Source organism: Phyllobates terribilis, unplaced genomic scaffold (genome assembly GCF_046119375.1).
Source record: "Phyllobates terribilis strain yellow unplaced genomic scaffold, ASM4611937v1 Scaffold_4__5_contigs__length_816908805, whole genome shotgun sequence".
Classification (NCBI taxonomy): Eukaryota; Metazoa; Chordata; class Amphibia; order Anura; family Dendrobatidae; genus Phyllobates; species Phyllobates terribilis.
The window spans coordinates 685,057,323-685,073,337 of NW_027362764.1; the positions used below are offsets into that span (position 1 = coordinate 685,057,323).

A 16,015-nucleotide genomic window follows, 5' to 3' on the forward strand; every position below is an offset into this window, starting at 1 on the left:
TGATTCCTCTCCTCATTGGATAAATCAAACGTATCAGATAAGCTCTCAAATGTCTCTGAATTTCTACAGGCATGGATTTTGACATCATATTTTGGCATGATTTTGTATAATTTCAGCAAATTTTTCCTCATTTTAATTTGGAGTTGAGCCTGGGTAATTCCAGAATTCTCTGATATTTTTAGTGGCTCTTGTACGTCCGTTCCTCCTACGTCACTCACGTCTCCTCCCACATCACCTAGTATATCGGTTTCTCGTATGTCAGTCATGTCTCCTCCCATGTCAGGTTTCTGTATGTCCGTCTCTTGGTCAGACCCAAGGTCACCTTCAGTTACAGACACGTGTCTTACTTTTTGTTCATTTTCCACATTACAGTCAGAATCAGTATCACCGTCTGACACTTCTACACTATTTTCCTGCTTAGAAATCTCTAACACAAGACTATGAAAAAAATCTACCAAATGTAGAATATTTCTCAATTTCTGTTTGTCTCTATTTACCAATTTAGAAGTTAACTGTAAATTCTGCAATTCACATTCTTTGTATAAACTGAGCCACAAAACTTCTATGTCATCTCCTACATTAACTTTGAAATTAATATTACTTTGTTTAGCAAAAGAAGAAATTATATCCATATTTTGCTTACCTTAAGATTCCTTGGCTTCTCTTTATCAGCACGTCCTGTCTTCAGTTCGTCTGATTCTTTTCCTGTGTGATTCTGTTCCTTGTTAGTACCTCTGCTTCCTGTCTTTCCTCAGTCTGTAGGTCCTTTCTGCTTCTCGTGACAAACTAGTGAATTTACTGACACGTGAACAACAGCTGTTCAGCTCGTCAGGACTCCCCCCTTGTTCACGGAAGAAATTCACTTACTTAATTTAAAAAAACAAAAAAACAGGACTGGCTGGCTCACCATTGTAAAATAATACTATTTCTGTATTATTTTTTTCTACTGAGGACTTCTCAAAGTATCAATATCACAATACTCTTATAAAAAATGTATCTATTTATTCTTGGATTGTCCATTAAAAAGAATCAGATTGCAGCAGGTACATACAATAATTAGTTATAAAGTAATTGTCCATTTGTCCATAATTAGCTTAATTGTTGAGATTCACCCATCTTTCCTTGGATCCTGGCTGATAAATCATGTCTTTGTCCAGCATGTGTCCAGGCCTACATGTCATCTGCTTCTCAGCATGAAGATTCTGTGTCTTGTGGGGTGGGCAGAGCAAGAGAGCCCCCCCTTTCTGTACCATGGGCTTTTATAGCCAGTCGTATGGACACCTGTTCTACATATGGTGGTGAACCAAAAATACACACACAAATAGCGCATGTCAACTAGACACGATGGCTGAGGCATAGAACTCAGAAAAATGATTATCGATTAACATTCCAAATGAATTTCCATAATTAACCATTTAACAGAGACCGCCTGGGAATGCCAGGTGCTGTAGGCTTTTGCTTTTTCCTTCCTTCCACCAGCAGGTGGCACTCTCTTCTATGCCTTTTTTCCATTCCCTTTCACAAGTGCACACATTCATTCTCTTTTCTTTTTTTCATTTGCTTTCTCTCTTGCGCTATTTCATCTCTGCAAAATACCAGCGTCCTTCTGATCACCGTGGGCCTCCAGCATTGTTGCTTATTTACTTTTAATACTAGGCTCCTTTTCACCAGGACCAGCGTCTCCCGGGTGGCTGAAGGCAACCACCGGTAACCCCAAGCAGAAGACCTTTGCAGGCAACACGACCCTCCCCCCTGAAGAGCAGCTCAAAGTCACTGGTAACCATCTCACCCTCTTCCTTCATTCACCCCTGGACGTCTCGCTCCGCCCCCAAGTTACGGGTCCAGCTTGCTCTTTCTGTCACATTACCGCGATGAAGGGTTTAGCCTGCAGGAGACCCTGCGCCGAGACATTTTTGAAGACACCTGATGCGGCGGGTGAATCACTGCTAAACAAACCACACCTGTAGGGATGGCACAGCCTTTGCATGGACCCTTCAGAGCCCGCCCCGTCACGGCCAGATTGCTCGCCACCAAGCGATGCTGAGAAAGGCTGGCCGGGCGATGGATCAAGCAGCGCCTACTCGCCATACCACCTTGAATACGCCCGATCTCAACTGATCTTGGAAGCAAAGCAGGGCTGGGCTCAGACAGTACTTGGATGGGAGACCTCTTGGGAACACCGGGTGCTGTAGACCATTTTGATGGCGTTTTGCCCTACTGCCCAGCTCGGCTAGCATGGAACGGCGCCTTGCCGGACACCGACCTTAAGTAACTTAGATGATGGAAGCCCCAAGGCCTCTGAGCCAGTTGGCAGCTAAGTACGCTACCCCGCCGCCTTCACGCAGGCCTGACACCGAGCTCCTTGCCACGGCTAGGAGTGCTTATTGACTCCGCAGCTCGCCGTGTGGAAATGATGGTGTTAAAAGCACCCGGGGCCGTGAAGGGGCCAGGCTTTCAGCAGGTGCCCAGGGAAGGTTTTGGATGCCGGCCGCCTAGCGAGGTCCAGCAGAAGTAACATGTTTCTCTGCAAAGAAGCTTGTGTAACCAAGCCAGACGGCTGACAAAGAGCTAACCTCAGTGCAAGGAAGGCAAGAAAGGTGCGAAAGGAATTGGGGAGGGGGGGGGTGATTCCTGCTAGGGCCCTGAAATCATAAAACAGGCAGGAGAGTCTGATGCATGGTGACGGAGAGGTTGTAGGGGCAGATAGGGGGTGTAGTCACGTGCGAGCACGTGTGCATGCTGGCTTGTGTGTGAGAGTGCGCTTCCTAGGTGTGGCGCGCTGCAAACAGTCAAAGGGATTGTTCCCTTTCATTAAAAGTTAATCCCTGGCTGCAGGCTACTAGAAAGCAACTAACCGCGCTCTACTCACCCTACCCGGGTCTACCGGTGAGTCTCGCCTCTGCTCCCGGCCTGTGGCATTGGCCGTGAAGCTGACGTTCCGTCGACAGCGCTGCAGCCGATCAGTGAGCTCAGTGGCTCTGAGTGGGGCGTTCTGTCTACAAGACCTTTTAAGGAAGCCAGCAAAAAAATTGAAGAAAAGGGAAAACACAAAAGGACCTGGTCTTGCTGAACACTGGAAAGGGCAGCCGGCAGCCAGACGTCAAAGTAGAAAAGCAGCAAGTGAGAGGCTTGATCCTGCATACGGCCACACCACCCTGAACACGCCCAATCTCATCTGATCTTGGAAGCTAAGCAGGGTTGGGCCTGGTTAGTACTTGGATGGGAGACTGCCTGGGAACACCAGGAGCTGTAGGCTTATGCTTTTTCCTTCCTTCCACCAGCAGGGTGCACTCTCTTCTATGCCTTTTTTCCATTCCCTTTCACAAGTGCACACATTCATTCTCTTTTCTTTTTTTCATTTGCTTTCTCTCTTGCGCTATTTCATCTCTGCAAAATACCAACATCCTTCTGATCACCGTGGGCCTCCAGCATTGTTGCTTCTTTACTTTTAATACTAGGCTTCTTTTCACCAGGACCAGCGTCTCCCGTGTGGCTGGAGGCAACCACCGGTAACCCCAAGCAGAAGACCTTTGCAGGCAACACGACCCTCCCCCCTGAAGAGCAGCTCAAAGTCACTGGCAACCATCTCACCCTCTTCCTTCATTCACCCCTGGACGTCTCGCTCCGCCCCCAAGTTACGGGTCCAGCTTGCTCTTTCAGTCACATTACCGCGATGAAGGGTTTAGCCTGCAGGAGACCTTGCGCCGAGCCATTTTTGAAGACACCTGATGCGGCGGGTGAATCACTTCTAAATAAACCACACCTGTAGGGACGGCACAGCCTTTGCATGGACCCTTCGGAGCCCGCCCCGTCACGGCCAGATTGCTCGCCACCAAGCGATCCTGAGAAAGGCTGGCCGGGCGATGGATCAAGCAGCGTCTACTGGCCATACCACCTTGGATATGCCTGATCTTGTCTGATCTCGGAAGCAAAGCAGGGCTGGGCTCAGACAGTACTTGGATGGGAGACCTCCTGGGAACACCGGATGCTGTAGACCATTTTGATAACGTTTTGCCCTACTTCCCAGCTCGGCTAGCATGGAACGTCGCCTTGCCGTACACCGACCTTAAGTAACTTAGATGATGGAAGCCCCAAGGCCTCTGAGCCAGTTGGCAGCTAAGTACGCTACCCCGCCGCCTTCACGTAGGCCTGACACCGAGCTCTTTGTCAGGGCTAGGAGTGCTTATTGACTCCGCAGCTCGCCGTGTGGAAATGATGGCGTTAAAAGCACTCGGTGTCGTGCAGGGGCCAGGCTTTCAGCAGGTGTCCAGGGAAGGTTTTGGATGCCGGCCGCCTAGCGAGGGCCAGCAGAAGTAACACGCCCAATCTCGTCTGATCTCAAAAGTTAAGCAGGGTTGGGCCTGGTTAGTACTTGGATGGGAGACCACCTGGGAATACCAGATGCTGTAGGCTTTTGCTTTTTCCTTCCTTCCACCAGCAGGGGGCACTCTCTTCTATGCCTTTTTTCCATTCCCTTTCACAAGTGCACACATTCACTCTCTTTTATTTTTTTCATTTACTTTCTCTCTTGCGCTATTTCATCTCTGCAAAATACCAGCATCCTTCTGATTTATTTAATTATTTTTAATTTGGTTCTGATATATACATAAATTTTATAAAATAATATTTTTGGTATTAAGGGGGAAAATGTGTTTTTGATCCTGATTACATAATCACTTTTGATCAATACTTATTTTCCACACATTTTAATAAAGAAGAAATAATAATAAGGTACTATGGTATAATTAAGAAGGGTATTACATGCAAAGTTGCATAATTTAATATTTTTTGGTGGTACAAGGTTATGACAAATATGAAATCATCCAGATAATGGAGATATAAGGGTTTTTTTTATGGAGAATATAATTACTCTGCATTTGTCATTAAAATTTAAAGGCCTTATTTTTATTTTTATTCTTATTTTTACTCTTAATTTTATTTTTCATTTTTAAAATTTTATTCTTACTTTATACTTCTTATTTTTCTATTTTTTAATTTTTTAATTCTCATTTGATTTTATTTCAGTTCAATATCTCAATTGAGAAAACACATTAATATTTAATAAAGTAATGTCTAATACAAGAGTATTGCTTCATTAAATATATATTGCTAAGGAAAAAAATGTTTACATTTTTTGAGTAAACACAACAATTCATTCATTCATTTATTCATTCATTCATTCATTCATACATTCATATATTTATTCATTTTGGTTCAGGAGTATACATTCTTTGATATTATTGGTTTAATAAAGATATAAAAACTTGTTTTTTCAAAATACACTGACACCTATGGGTTGGAAAAGGTAATTACACCTATGACATAAAAATGTTCTATCATATGGAGAACTTGATTGATAATGAATTATTATCTATTATTGTTTATTATTCCAAACATAATTTATTTTAATATTTTGATAATAATTAGATGGATATTACTGATTGCTATGGTACGCTGTGATATTATCAGATGAGATCGGGCGTATCCAAGGTGGTATGGCCAGTAGACGCTGCTCGATCCATCGCCCGGCCAGCCTTTCTCAGGATCGCTTGATGGCGAGCAATCTGGCCGTGACGGGGCGGACTCCGAAGGGTCCATGCAAAGGCTGTGCCATCCCTACAGGTGTGGTTTGTTTAGCAGTGACTCACCCGCCGCATCAGGTGTCTTCAAAAATGTCTCGGCGCAGGGTCTCCTGCAGGCTAAACCCTTCATCGCGGTAATGTGACAGAAAGAGCAAGCTGGACCCGTAACTTGGGGGCGGAGCGAGACGTCCAGGGGTGAATGAAGGAAGAGGGTGAGATGATTGCCAGTGACTTTGAGCTGCTCTTCAGGGGGGAGGGTCGTGTTGCCTGCAAAGGTCTTCTGCTTGGGGTTACCGGTGGTTGCCTCCAGCCACGCGGGAGACGCTGGTCCTGGTGAAAAGGAGCCTAGTATTAAAAGTAAAGAAGCAACAATGCTAGAGGCCAACGGTGATCAGAAGGATGCTGGTATTTTGCAGAGATGAAATAGCGCAAGAGAGAAAGCAAATGAAAAAAAGAAAAGAGAATGAATGTGTGCACTTGTGAAAGGGAATGGAAAAAAGGCATAGAAGAGAGTGCACCCTGCTGGTGGAAGGAAGGAAAAAGCAAAAGCCTACAGCACCTGGCATTCCCAGGTGGTCTCCCATCCAAGTACTAACCAGGCCCAACCATGCTTAGCTTCTGAGATCAGATGAGATGGGGCATGTTCAGGGTGGTGTGGCCGTAGGCAGAGACAAGCCTCTCACTTGCTGCTTTTCTACTTTGACGTCTGGCTGCCGGCTGCCCTTTCCAGTGCTCAGCAAGACCAGGTCCTTTTGTGCTTTCCCTTCTCTTCAGTTTTTTTGCTGGCTTCCTTAAAAGTTCTTGTAGACAGAATGCCCCACTCAGAGCCGCTGAGCTCACTGATCGGCTGCAGCGCTGTCGACGGAACGTCAGCTTCACGGCCAATGCCACAGGCCGGGAGCAGAGGCGAGACTCACCGGTAGACCCGGGTAGGGTGAGTAGAGCGCGGTTAGTTGCTTTCTAATAGCCTGCAGCCGGGGATTAACTTTTAATGAAAGGGAACAATCCCTTTGACTGTCTGCAGCGCGCCACACCTAGGAAGCGCACTCTCACACACAAGCCAGCATGCACACGTGCTCGCACGTGACAACACCCCCTATCTGCCCCTACAACCTCTCCGTCACCATGCGTCAGACTCTCCTGCCTGTTTTATGATTTCAGAGCCCTAGCAGGAATCACCCCCCCCTCCCCAATTCCTTCCGCACCTTCCTTGCCTTCCTTGCACTGAGGTTAGCTCTTTGTCAGCCGTCTGGCTTGGTTACACAAACTTCTTTGCAGAGAAACATGTTACTTCTGCTGGACCTCGCTAGGCGGCCGGCATCCAAAACCTTCCCTGGGCACCTGCTGAAAGCCTGGCCCCTTCACGGCCCCGGGTGCTTTTAACGCCATCATTTCCACACGGCGAGCTGCGGAGTCAATAAGCACTCCTAGCCGTGGCAAGGAGCTCGGTTTCAGGCCTGCGTGGTAGCGTACTTAACTGCCAACTGGCTCAGAGGCCTTGGGGCTTCCATCATCTAAGTTACTTAAGGTCAGTGTCCGGCAAGGCGCCGTTCCATGCTAGCCGAGCTGGACAGTAGGGCAAAACGTCATCAAAATAGTCTACAGCACCCGTTGTTCCCAGAAGGTCTCCCATCCATGTAATAACCAGGCCCAACTCTGCTTAGCTTCCAAGATCAGACGAGATCGGGCGTGTTCAGGGTGGTATGACCAGTAGACGCTGCTCGTTCCATCGCACGGCCAGCCTTTCTCAGGATCGCTTGATGGCGAGCAATCTGGCCGTGACGGTGTGGGCTCCGAAGGGTCCATGCAAAGGCTGTGCCGTCCCTACAGGTGTGGTTTGTTTAGCAGTTATTCACTCGCCGCATCAGGTGTCTTCAAAAATGTCTTGGCGCAGGGTCTCCTGCAGGCTAAACCCTTCATCGCGGTAATGTGACAGAAAGAGCAAGCTGGACCCGTAACTTGGGGGCGGAGCGAGACGTCTAGGGGTGAATGAAGGAAGAGGGTGAGATGGTTGCCAATGACTTTGAGCTGCTCTTCAGGGGGGAGGGTCGTGTTGCCTGCAAAGGTCTTCTGCTTGGGGTTACTGGTTGTTGCCTCCAGCCACACGGGAGACGCTGGTCCTGGTGAAAAGGAGCCTAGTATTAAAAGTAAAGAAGCAACAATGCTGGAGGCCCACGGTGATCAGAAGGATGCTGGTATTTTGCAGAGATGAAATAGCGCAAGAGAGAAAGCAAATGAAAAAAAGAAAAGAGAATTAATGTGTGCACTTGTGAAAGGGAATGGAAAAAAGGAATAGAAGAGAGTGCCCCCTGCTTGTGGAAGGAAGGAAAAAGCAAAAGCCTACAGCACCTTGTATTCCCAGGCAGTCTCTCATCCAAGTACTAACCAGGCCCAACCCTGCTTAGCTTCTGAGATCAGACAAGATCAGGCGTTTTCAGCTTGGTGTGACCCTAGGCAGAGACAAGCCTCTCACTTGCTGCTTTTCTACTTTGACGTCTGGCTGCCGGCTGCCCTTTCCAGTGCTCAGCAAGACCAGGTCCTTTTGTGCTTTCCCTTCTCTTCAATTTTTTTGCTGGCTTCCTTAAAAGGTCTTGTAGACACAACGCCCCACTCAGAGCCGCTGAGCTCACTGATCAGCTGCAGCGCTGTCGACGGAACGTCGGCTTCACGGCCAATGCCACAGGCCGGGAGCAGAGGCGAGACTCACCGGTAGACCCGGGTAGGGTGAGTAGAGCAGGGTTATTTGCTTTCTAATAGCCTGCAGCCGGGGATTAACTTTTAATGAAAGGGAACAATCCCTTTGACTGTCTGCAGCGCGCCACACCTAGGAAGCGCACTCTCACACACAAGCCAGCATGCACACGTGCTCGCATGTGACAACACCCCCTATCTTCCCCTACAACCTCTCCGTCACCATGCGTCAGACTCTCCTGCCTGTTTTATGATTTCAGGGCCGTAGCAGGAATCACCCCCCCCCACTCCCCAATTCCTTCCGCACCTTCCTTGCACTGAGGTTAGCACTTTGTCAGCCGTCTGGCTTGGTTACACAAGCTTCTTTGCAGAGAAACATGTTACTTCTGCTCGCCCTCGCTAGGCGGCCGGCATCCAAAACCTTCCCTGGGCACCTGCTGAAAGCCTGGCCCCTTCACGGCCCCGGGTGCTTTTAACGCCATCATTTCCACACGGCGAGCTGCGGAGTCAATAAGCACTCCTAGCCGTGGCAAGGAGCTCGGTGTCAGGCCTGCGTGGTAGCGTACTTAGCTGGCAACTGGCTCAGAGGCCTTGGGGCTTCCATCATCTAAGTTACTTAAGGTCGGTGTCCGGCAAGGCGCCATTCCATGCTAGCCGAGCTGGGCAGTAGGGCAAAACGTCATCAAAATGGTCTACAGCACCCGGTGTTCCCAGGAGGTCTCGCATCCAAGTACTAACCAGTCCTGACCCTGCTTAGCTTCCAAGTTCAGATGAGATCGGGCGTGTTCAGGGTGGTGTGGCCGTAGGCAGAGACAAGCCTCTCACTTGCTGCTTTTCTACTTTGACATCTGGCTGCCGGCTGCCCTTTCCAGTGCTCAGCAAGACCAGGTCCTTTTGTGCTTTCCCTTCTCTTCAATTTTTTTGCTGGCTTCCTTAAAAGGTCTTGTAGACACAACGCCCCACTCAGAGCCGCTGAGCTCACTGATCGGCTGCAGCGCTGTCGACGGAACGTCAGCTTCACGGCCAATGCCACAGGCCGGGAGCAGAGGCGAGACTCACCGGTAGACCCGGGTAGGGTGAGTAGAGCACGGTTAGTTGCTTTCTAATAGCCTGCAGCCGGGGATTAACTTTTAATGAAAGGGAACAATCCCTTTGACTGTCTGCAGCGCGCCACACCTAGGAAGCACACTCTCACACACAAGCCAGCATGCACACGTGCTCGCACGTGACAACACCCCCTATCTTCCCCTACAACCTCTCCGTCACCATGCGTCAGACTCTACTGCCTGTTTTATGATTTCAGGGCCCTAGCAGGAATCACCCCCCCCCCTCCCCAATTCCTTCCTTGCCTTCCTTGCTCTGAGGTTAGCTCTTTGTCAGCCGTCTGGCTTGGTTACAAAAGCTTCTTTGCAGAGAAACATGTTACTTCTGCTGGCCCTCGCTAGACGGCCGGCATCCAAAACCTTCCCTGGGCACCTGCTGAAAGCCTGGCCCCTTCACGGCCCCGGGTGCTTTTAACGCCATCATTTCCACACGGCGAGCTGCGGAGTCAATAAGCACTCCTAGCCATGGCAAGGAGCTCGGTGTCAGGCCTGCGTGAAGGCGGCGGGGTAGCGTACTTAGCTGCCAACTGGCTCAGAGGCCTTGGGGCTACCATCATCTAAGTTACTTAAGGTCGGTGTCCGGCAAGGCGCCTTTCCATGCTAGCCGAGCTGGGCAGTAGGGCAAAACGTCATCAAAATAGTCTACAGCACCCGGTGTTCCCAGGAGGTCTCCCATCCAAGTACTGTCCGAGCCCAGCCCTGCTTTGCTTCGGAGATCGGATGAGATCAGGCGTGTCCATGGTGGTATGGCCAATAGACGCTGCTCGATCAATCACCCGGCCAGCCTTTCTCAGGATCGCTTGGTGGCGAGCAATCTGGCTGTGACGGGGCGGGTTCCGAAGGGTCCATGCAAAGGCTGTGCCGTCCCTACAGGTGTGGTTTGTTTAGCAGTGATTCACCCGCCGCATCAGGTGTCTTCAAAAATGTCTCGTCGCAGGGTCTCCTGCAGGCTAAACCCTTCATCGCGGTAATGTGACAGAAAGAGCAAGCTGGACCCGTAACTTGGGGGCGGAGCGAGACGTCCAGGGGTGAATGAAGGAAGAGGGTGAGATGGTTGCCAGTGACTTTGAGCTGCTCTTCAGGGGGGAGGGTCGTGTTGCCTGCAAAGGTCTTCTGCTTGGGGTTACCGGTGGTTGCCTCCAGCCACCTGGGAGATGCTGGTCCTGGTGAAAAGGAGCCTAGTATTAAAAATAAACAAGCAACAATGCTGGAGGCCCACGGTGATTAGAAGGATGCTGGTATTTTGCAGACATGAAATAGCGCAAGAGAGAAAGCAAATGAAAAAAAGAAAAGAGAATGAATGTGTGCACTTGTGAAAGGGAATGGAAAAAAGGCATAGAAGAGAGTGCCCCCTGCTGGTGGAAGGAAAGAAAAAGCAAAAGCCTACAGCACCTGTTATTCCCAGGTGGTCTCCTGTCCAATTACTAACCAGACCCAACCATGCTTAGCTTCTTAGATCAGATGAGATCAGGCGAGTTCAGGGTGGTGTGGCTGTAGGCACAGACAAGCCTCTCACTTGCTGCTTTTCTACTTTGAAGTCTGGCTGCCGGCTGCCCTTTCCAGTGCTCAGCAAGACCAGGTCCTTTTGTGCTTTCCCTTCTCTTCAATTTTTTTGCTGGCTTCCTTAAAAGGTCTTGTAGACACAACGCCCCACTCAGAGCCGCTGAGCTCACTGATCGGCTGCAGCGCTGTCGACGGAACGTCAGCTTCACGGCCAATGCCACAGGCCGGGAGCAGAGGCGAGACTCACCGGTAGACCAGGGTAGGGTGAGTAGAGCGCGGTTAGTTGCTTTCTAATAGCCTGCAGCCGGGGATTAACTTTTAATGAAAGGGAACAAACCCTTTGACTGTCTGCAGTGCGCCACACCTAGGAAGCGCACTCTCACACACAAGCCAGCATGCACACGTGCTCGCACGTGACAACACCCCCTATCTGCCTCTACAACCTCTCGGTCACCATGCGTCAGACTCTCCTGCCTGTTTATGATTTCAGGGCCCTAGCAGGAATCACCTCCCCCTCCCCAATTCCTTCCGCACCTTCCTTGCCTTCCTTGCACTGAGGTTAGCTCTTTGGCAGCCGTCTGGCTTGGTTACACAAGCTTCTTTGCAGAGATACATGTTACTTCTGCTGGCCCTCACTAGGCGGCCGGCATCCAAAAGCTTCCCTGGGCACCTGCTGAAAGCCTGGCCCCTTCACGGTCCCGGGTGCTTTTAATGCCATCATTTCCACACGGCGAGCTGCGGAGTCAATAAGCACTCCTAGCCGTGACAAGGAGCTCGGTGTCAGGCCTGCGTGAAGGCGGCAGGGTAGCGTACTTAGCTGCCAACTGGCTCAGAGGCCTTGGGGCTTCCATCATCTAAGTTACTTAAGGTCGGTGTCCGACAAGGCGCCGTTCCATGCTAGCCGAGCTGGGCAGTAGGGCAAAACGTTATCAAAATGGTCTACGGCACCCGGTGTTCCCAGGAGGTCTCCAATCCAAGTACTGTCTGAGCCCAGCCCTGCTTTGCTTCCGAGATCAGACGAGAATGGGCGTATCCAAGGTGGTATTGCCAGTAGACGCTGCTTAATCCATCGCCTGGCCAGCCTTTCTCAGGATCGCTTGGTGGCGAGTGTAACATACCTGGCGGCGTCCTTGCATAGTGGTCCATCTCCCACTGTGCAAGAGCGTGCACTTGATCTCCTGTCCAGAATGTCTCTCTGGCTTCCCTCCATGCTGTCTGTTTGTGTCTGTTTCTGCTGCTTGAGGGCGGCGCCCGATCACTTCCTGCTTTTTGTACCTGCTGTGGTTCACACCCCTTGTGCGTCCTCAGCCTATTGCTGTCTGTCACCTGGTATATAGCTCAGCTGCTCCCATCTATCCCTGCCTGAGCATAGTGTTTCATTCAGTGTGTGGTTGCACTCTGAAGGTGCCAGGTCCCGTTCTTTGTCTCCTGCCTTGCGGTATCAGTTCCCGTGTCTGAACTGAGTCCTGTCTATGTCTCCTGCCTTGCGGTATCAGTTCCTGTGTCTGAACTGAGTCCTGTCTTTGTCTCCTGCCTTGCGGTATCAGTTCCCGTGTCTGAACTGAGTCCTGTCTATGTCTCCTGCCTTGCGGTATCAGTTCCCGTGTCTGAACTGAGTCCTGTCTGTGTACTCTTGCCTGCTGCCTCTCCTGGAGGCTGTATTTCCAGTCCTGTCTGAACACGCTCCTAGCCTGTTCCTCCCGCCTTCTAGGGGCCGATTACCTAGACCCGCTCCTGTATCTTGTCTGTCCTGTCTGAACACGCTCCTTGCCTGTTCGTCCCGCCTCTCTGGGGGCCGTATTCCCAGACCCGCTCCTGTATCCCGCTGCAGTGTCGGTCTCCTCCGTACACTCAGTTCCAGTCTGAACTCTCTCCTATCCTTTACCTGTTTTGCCTCTATGTCCGTTCCCTTCCTTTTTCTGCAGAGTCTGAACTCGTACCTAACTCCTGCTTGTTGTCTCTGTACTCACGTTTGTGAGTTTGTGGTCCACTCGCTACTTCACTGCAAGTACCCTGTGGGTATCTGGCTCTGCCTTTCTCTTCCTGTCTGTTCCGTGTGAACAGAGCCCTGTCCCCCCTGCTCTGCTTTGTTTGCCGCTCTGCGGTTTCCGCTCTGCTCCTTCCTTGTTTACCGCTCTGCGGTTTCCGCTCTGCTCCTGCCTTGTTTACCGCTCTGCGGTTTCCGCTCTGCTCCTGCTTAGCTTGCCGCTCTTGCGGTATCTGCCCTGCTCTTGCCTTGCTTGCCGCTCCTGCGGTTTCTGCTCTGCTCCTGCCTTGTTTGCCGCTCTGCGGTTTCCGCTCTGCTCCTGCCTACTTAGCCGCTCTGCGGTTTCCGCTCTGCTCCTGCCTACTTAGCCGCTCTGCGGTTTCCGCTCTGCTCCTGCCTTGTTTACCGCTCTGCGGTTTCCGCTCTGCTCCTGCCTTGTTTGCCGCTCTCCGGTTTCCGCTCTGCTCCTGCCTACTTAGCCGCTCTGCGGTTTCCGCTCTGCTCCTGCCTTGTTTACCGCTCTGCAGTTTCCGCTCTGCTCCTGCCTTGTTTACCGCTCTGCGGTTTCCGCTCTGCTCCTGCCTTGTTTACCGCTCTGCGGTTTCCGCTCTGCTCCTGCTTAGCTTGCCGCTCTTGCGGTTTCCACTCTGCTCTTGCCTTGCTTGCCGCTCCTGCGGTTTCTGCTCTGCATCTGCTCGCTACTCCGGCAGTCCTGTCCTGCTCTGCTTCTGCTCGCTGCTCCGGCAGTCCCGTCCTGCTCTGCATCTGCTCGCTGCTCCGGCAGTCCTGTCCTGCTCTGCTTGCGCTCACTGCTCCGGCAGTCCCGTCCTGCTCTTCTCTTGCCCACCGCTTCGGGCATTCCCTCTCTGCTGTGTTTGGCTACCGCATCTGCGGTTCTGTTTCTGTGACCCAGTCTGTACTGGGTCTTGTCCTCTCTGTGCTCCAGCCCGTCCTTTCGGCCAGTACCTCCCCGCCTGCATACTCGCCTGTATCCACCCGTCTGCATACCTGCCGTGTTCGCTTATATCCACCAGTCTGTGCCAACCTAACCTGCCTGTTCCAGTAATCCCTGTGTGGGTCAACCCCCGTGTCCGGAGTTTGACCTGGAGTAGCACCTGGTCCCTCTGCCCGGTTTCTCCTTGGTGCACTGGCGTCGTATGCCGTCGTGCCACCTTGGTCGGATCGGCCAGATACTTAGTCACGCCCCTCCAGGCACTCTCCGGTTCATGGTCCAGTGGAACCACTACTCCCGCACACGCCAGTCAGTCCGGGCGTGTGCATAACAGCATGCTCAGGCCATGGTTCCCGTTGAGCCCCACGGCCTTCGCTCTCTGAGACGTTTTCTAGTGAATACATGCATTAAAAATAAATAGATACATTTTTTTTTCCCTTAGCTGAGTTCCAGGCGAATTACGCACCGTCCAGATGGATCTATCAGCTCTCGTTCCTGCGGATCCGCCACGTTACTATGGGGATCCAAGACAGTGTCGTGCATTTGTGGAGCAATGCATGCTACACTTTAAGGCCTACCCTCTCTATTTTCCTTCCGATTGGGCTAAAGTGGCCTTTATGATTGACTACCTAGCGGGTGATGCCTTGAAATGGGTCACCCCCCTATGGGAAGCATGGGATCCTGTCGTCCTTGACCTGCAGGCCTTCCTGGTGGCCTTTCGTGTGGTCTTCGAGGACCCTAACCCTGAAGCCCCTGCTGAAGCTTCACTTCCCAATATCCCGGAGCAGCCCCGACGGGTAATGTGTGTGGGTAGCGCAATAGTCCTCCAGCCCAATGAGACTACTGCCCACCCAGAATCCTCACAGGGTGACTACGCTTTCCGGAATACTTCTCCCAACCTCAAGAGGCAGTCCAGACGTGCTAGACGTAGAGGCAAGCCGTCACGCCAGGGTCTGTCCTCCCTGAGACCTCCTGACACCAACCTTGAAGTCCCTACTGAAGCTTCATCTCCCTGTATCCCGGAGAAGCCCCAACGGGTAATGTGCGTGGGTAGTGCACCAGTTCTCCTGCCCGAAGAGACTTCTGCCCATCCAGACTCCACACAGGAGAACTTCCTGCACCCGGCATCAGATGCTTCACCCACTTTAACCGGTGTGCATGTCCAAGGATGCTCCAAAGCTGTGGTTACCTCAGAGTCTGTGCACCTCTACTACCTGGTGGAGGACCACCTGTTGCCTCCTGAATCCTCCGGGATACCACTCGATGACAAATGGAGAGAGACTTCTCTACACCCGGTACTCGATACTTTGTCCGCTTCGTCCTGTGAGCCTGACAATGGGTACCCCAAAGTGGTAGTTACCCCCGAGTCTCTACACCCCTCCGACCAGGCGGAGGACCTCCAGTTGTCTCCTGAACCCTTCGGGGTGCTACCTGGTAGCGAAAGGACAGAGACTCTCCTATACTCTATACCTGATACCTCGCTCGCTTCGTCCAGTGAGTCCAACCTAGTGTACTCCGAAGCAGAGGTTAACCATGAGTCTCTACACCCCTCTGACCAGGCGGAGGACCTCCAGTTGTCTCCAGAACCATTCGGGGTGCCACCTGGTGGTGAATGGACAGAGACTTTCCTATATCCTGGATCTGATACCTCGCTTGCTTCGTCCAGTGAGTCCGACCTAGTGTACTCTGAAGCAGAGGTTACCCGTGAGTCTCTACACCCCTCTGACCAGGCGGAGGACCGCCAGTTGTCTCCAGAACCCTTCGGGGTGCCACCTGGTGGTAAATGGACAGAGACTTTCCTATACTCGGTACCCGATACCTCGCCTGCTTCGTCCAGTGAGTCCGACCTTGTGTACTCTGAAGCAGATGTTTTCTCTGAGCCTCTGCACTCTTCTGACCCGGCGGAGGACCTCCAGTTGTTTCCTGAATCCTCCAGGGTACCACCAGATAACAAAGAGGCAGTGACTTTTCCTCATCCTGTACCTGATAACCCGTCTATTTCTTCCTGTGAGCTTGACAAGATGTACCTCGAAGCAGAGATTACCCCCAAGTCTCTGTCCCCCTCCAACCCGGTGGAGGACTTCCAGTTGTCTCCTGTACCCTCTGGGATGCCACCTGAAAGTATGTGGAGTGAGACTTCCTTGTGTGCTGTTCCTGGTACCTCACTCATTTCGTCTGTTGCTAAGGGTGGCTGGAT

General features: G+C 51.3%; 2 non-coding genes and 8 pseudogenes across 2 annotated transcripts; 3 read left to right on the plus strand and 7 right to left on the minus strand.

Moving 5' to 3' along the window:
- The first annotated feature begins 2,075 nt into the window (after positions 1-2,075).
- LOC141269702 (5S ribosomal RNA) lies at positions 2,076-2,195 on the plus strand (annotated as a pseudogene).
- Positions 2,196-3,137: 942 nt separating this feature from the next.
- LOC141266439 (5S ribosomal RNA) lies at positions 3,138-3,256 on the plus strand. The gene has a single exon (XR_012320476.1). It is a non-coding gene; the product is annotated as a 5S ribosomal RNA (ribosomal RNA).
- Positions 3,257-3,877: 621 nt separating this feature from the next.
- Positions 3,878-3,997, plus strand: LOC141269458 (5S ribosomal RNA; annotated as a pseudogene).
- A 2,132-nt stretch (positions 3,998-6,129) lies between these two features.
- Positions 6,130-6,248, minus strand: LOC141267247 (5S ribosomal RNA). Its single transcript, XR_012321256.1, has one exon. It is a non-coding gene; the product is annotated as a 5S ribosomal RNA (ribosomal RNA).
- Positions 6,249-7,178: 930 nt separating this feature from the next.
- Positions 7,179-7,298, minus strand: LOC141268514 (5S ribosomal RNA; annotated as a pseudogene).
- A 621-nt stretch (positions 7,299-7,919) lies between these two features.
- LOC141269278 (5S ribosomal RNA) lies at positions 7,920-8,038 on the minus strand (annotated as a pseudogene).
- Positions 8,039-8,962: 924 nt separating this feature from the next.
- On the minus strand, positions 8,963-9,081 carry LOC141268010 (5S ribosomal RNA; annotated as a pseudogene).
- Positions 9,082-10,015: 934 nt separating this feature from the next.
- Positions 10,016-10,135, minus strand: LOC141267783 (5S ribosomal RNA; annotated as a pseudogene).
- A 621-nt stretch (positions 10,136-10,756) lies between these two features.
- On the minus strand, positions 10,757-10,875 carry LOC141269271 (5S ribosomal RNA; annotated as a pseudogene).
- A 940-nt stretch (positions 10,876-11,815) lies between these two features.
- On the minus strand, positions 11,816-11,935 carry LOC141270101 (5S ribosomal RNA; annotated as a pseudogene).
- Between the last annotated feature and the right edge of the window lie 4,080 nt (positions 11,936-16,015).